Genomic DNA, 4,485 nt, shown 5'->3' on the forward strand with positions numbered 1-4,485 from the left:
GTGGTGTGGAGGAAGTTGGTGTAGTTGCTGTAGTAGCTGGTCCATCAGTTGGGCAGCTGGCTGTTGTTGCTGCTGCAGTTGTCCAGCACCATCTGCCTCTTCTTGTTCTTCTTGCTGTCTTTGTCTTCATTGTGTAGCGCCCGGTTGTTCTTGGTCTTGTTGCTGTCTTAGTCGTAATTCATCCAGTCTTCTTTGTTCCATCTCATCCAGGCATCTTTGTAGTCCTGTAATCTGTTGTTTTAGTCCGTCAATCCCTGGTTTGAGTTGTTGTATTTCTCATTTTATATTATGCTGAAGCTGTTGCTGGTTCTGCAGCAGCTGCTGATGGTTCTGCACCAGCAGCTGTTGTAGCTGTGGTATTCCTTCTGAGATAGCTCTCACCCTGCCACACAAGATTTCGGTTCTCTCTTCATTCTGTAGTATTCTAGACATTTCTTCTATCTTGTCATCCTCGGCATCTTCCACACTATGGTTAGTTTCATTCTCCATAATACAACAGCAATAGATGTAGTCCTCTCAGTTCTGTAACTTTGTCTTCACTACTGAAAATAGCTTTGGAGACTGCAACTATTTATACTACAAAATTGGGTCACTTTGGAGGATCACTTGAAGTGTCAATGATGTCATATGGATCTTGCATTGGATTGGCCAGGTATACAAGTGATCCTTACAGCTTACATGACAACTTGACTCCTCTTTAAGTCAGTTTTTTACACTTTTTGGACTATAGTTTAAGTTTCAACACATTTTTTTTCTGGCAGTAAAAGTTGGCTAAATCATAATGCTCATGCGCACTGCTAGTAACTGCACCCCCTAAATGATTTAAGCATAATTATTATTCATTGTTGAACATTAAAAGGAATATTAAGCATCTACAATTATATATAGTAGATGTTTTTAGTGTATATAAATAATAATATCTAGTGCTCTGCTTGTCCCATGTGCTTGTGCAATGTTTCTCCTTTTGATACATTGTTATACTATAGGAAAGAAACTATAATCATGTAATTTATAATACAGCACATATACCTGTCAGTGATCATTTTAGATATTAAGAACCATAATAAGAACCACCCTAACATGAGCTTTCCTTGTACTGTTGATATTGTCCACGAAGCACTAGTCTGTTCTAGTTTGATATTAAACAGTGCTGCAACTAATACAGTATAAAATGTAATGCAATTCAAATGTATAGTTAGTTGACATACCTTTGTGAAGTAAACATATTGCCCACAGCTTTGTTAGCCAGTAAGGACAATGAGTCCTAACTGTTGCCACCCCTTCACCATGATGAGGTCAAGCTGGTGTCGAAGGGGAAAAAGATGGCCATACAGCAGTGTCAATAAACAGTGTCTTTAGATATCTTATACAGTGTCTCAACAATCACATTTTGTTATTCATTATAATGGCCAATATGACAGTGTCTAGTTCATTATTCATGTATTATCATTAATAATTATTATGGCCAATGACAGTGTTCATGTATTATCATTAATTGTTATGGCCAATATCACAGTGTCTCATATATCATTCATTATAAGCTATGGCCAATATGACACTATTTCATTATGATTAATTATGGCCAATATGACACTGTCTCATTAATATTCATTAAAAGCTATGGCCAATATGACACTGCTCTTTAAATATCTTAAGCAATGGCCAATACGACACTGTTTCATTTGAAGCTATGGCCAATACAACACTGTCTCACTAATAATTCATTTTAAGCTATGGCCAATATGACACTGTCTCACAATATTATTCAACATAATTAAGCTATGGCCATGAATATTATACTGTCTCACTAATTATCATTCTTTTTGCTCTTTTTATTTTCTTTTTTTGTCATCATCACATTCATTTTTATCACCACTGTTATTAGTATTAGCAATTTTTTTATCTGCTATTGATGTAACTACACAATAATGGTTCAAGTTAATAAGGGTTAAGTATATTGCTGGTGCGTTAGGATCAGCATTACGTGTAAGTGGTGAATAACGTACCCATTCATTCCCCGACTCATTATAGGAGAATGTGTGAACATTCAGTAAATCAGCCATTGTTAACATTTCGATATCTCCCGCCCACGTGTAATTCTTATCCATACCTTCTCCAGCAATATATTCTTTCACTGAATTATAGGGAGTCAGCCAACTACGTAGCTGATGTTCCATTGTAGGCATGTGCCTAATAATGACCGATCTGTTGAAATTTTGCTGAGTGTAAGAACCTGTAATGGCATGAGACAGAGCATTAAATAAACATTTACCATTACCAGGTACATCAGTAGATCCTTTGGGTACAGTTAATTCTGTGGTTGGGCTACCCAACTTTGGTCTATATGATTTAACAAATCCCAAGTTTAGGGCATTACACCATGCTTTTTGAGTAGCAGCATTGGGGGGATGGTATTTTAAATTACTAGCTCTTGTACTCATTCCCTTCATCACACAGTCATCACTATCGTCATTATTATTATTAGTAGTAATAACAGTAGGTGGTTTTTTGGGGCAATTAGCTGTATCATTAATCTTACTGTCTGATGGCCTACTTCTCTTATCACGAGCTACCTTTGGTGGTGGCATATTTTTTTGATTTTTTGCTTGTGGCTCATCAATAGTTCCAGTAAGTGTACGCTTTCTACTGCCACAATCTGTAGGAATGGCATATTGTGGGAGGTCTGGCCTGTACAACTCTCTCAACCTGTTTATTTCTTTTATGCTACAAGAGGAAACCATCAATGATTTGGGGTTGAAACATGTCAAATGGACACCAGACAGTGTTCTTACTCGTGATAGAGCAACGTAAACCATCCCTGCGCTAAAGACATTGTCAGACAGATCAATGTGACAGTCCCTGGCATTTGTGTATGGTAACAGCAAAAGCTAATATCAAAGGAAACTGGCTTCTATACACAAAGACATTTTTCATTACCATAAACTTTCTCTTGACTTTCTCAATCTCACAAGGATCAGTTATTCTATCAAATTTAACTGTTATGCATGTTTCTGAAATGGCCTGCACTGAACCAAGTGCTCCATTCACTATCCCTTTTCAACATTTACATTACAACGCAACATTACTCTAGCCCCCACAGCCAATTTTAATTTGGCTTCCAAACCACCAGTATTGTTAATATCTTTATTTAATTCTTTTAACTTTTTCTCAACCTTTTTTCTAAATCATCATCATCTTTCTTTCTACGTACATGTATGTTGCCAGTACCATCAATTAAATTTGTGGCTCTTATTTTTATGGTAGGACTTGGTAGATTAGCCAGCATTGTTTCATTAAATTCTTTGCACATATCTACCTTTGGAAACAGGCAAACTGGGGCATTACCATCCTGTTGTAATACTTTAAATTTTTTTCAATGGGCATCGAAAATACTCTTTCGGAAAGTGTAGCGAGAGTCTGATTGTCTAGAAACCCCCGTCTCACTTTGTCCAACATTTCCGAAAATTTCTGGTCAGTTTTCTGTCTTTCATTTATTGTCAATTTGTCATAGGTGACAGTATCAAGCCATATGTTCACTGCACCCATACTACCAAGTCTGTATTTCAGTGTTGATGCTGTTACTTTGTCAAACACTGGTTCGCCACGAACTGGTGGCAATTGAACGATGTCACCAACAAAGAGGACATTCTTACCACCAAACCATTCGTCTGATTCAAATAAGTCATTCATTCTCGTGTATATAAGTGAGATCCTGAAGTTCTGTTTTCATTACTTTGTGACTAGCCTTTGGTATTGACCAGTATGAGGCACACTGTCCATCGTGTTCTATTGGCAGCTGAAACAGTCTGTGTGCTGTCACACCTCCCACATTGTAAGCTGCTAAACCTGTTGGAGCACAAACTGCACATGTCTGTTTGGTCAGTGTTGACCAGAGGCTTTTCACTAGTGCTTTAATTGCCTCGATGAGAAAAGATTTACCAGTGCCACCCACACCACTGATAAACATGTGCAACGGTTTTACACTTTCTGATTGCTCTTTTTCTTGTTTCGATTTATTTTCGTATTCAATTTGCCTTAAGAGATGAGATTTTACGTGATCAAAGATGCGTTTTTGATCTTTATTTAGCATTGATTCTCTCTCTTGTAGAGTGAGACTAGATCCAGTGTCCATATCTCTCACGTCATTCATTGCATCTTTAATCTGTCACATCAATTGTGGATCGTCGTCTTCCACATCATTTTCCTCTTCTCTGTTGGCTGCTCTGGCATTTTGTATGTCTTTTAATTTCTCTCTACATTTGAGCAACTTTCTGAATTTTTCGTTTGCTTCGACACACCTTTCATGGTCGACAATGTGGCGATCAAATGCTTCTTGGACAGTTTCGCCATTGTTCACTAATTCATCCTCATTTCTAAATGGCACGAAAAGGAGAATGATGGCATAATAGAAACTGTCCCTCTGATTTTCTTTATAGACATCAAAATCAATAAAATTAGGAAGGCGCTCCTTCTGTAATTCTCTAT

At 37.4% G+C, this 4,485-nt stretch overlaps 1 pseudogene; it reads right to left on the reverse strand.

Annotated features, from left to right (window-relative positions):
• Positions 1-3,312: 3,312 nt before the first annotated feature.
• Positions 3,313-4,166, reverse strand: LOC109585480 (ATP-dependent DNA helicase PIF1-like; annotated as a pseudogene).
• Between the last annotated feature and the right edge of the window lie 319 nt (positions 4,167-4,485).

This window comes from Amphimedon queenslandica, unplaced genomic scaffold (genome assembly GCF_000090795.2).
Source record: "Amphimedon queenslandica unplaced genomic scaffold, v1.1 AMPQUscaffold_13056, whole genome shotgun sequence".
Taxonomy (NCBI): domain Eukaryota; kingdom Metazoa; phylum Porifera; class Demospongiae; order Haplosclerida; family Niphatidae; genus Amphimedon; species Amphimedon queenslandica.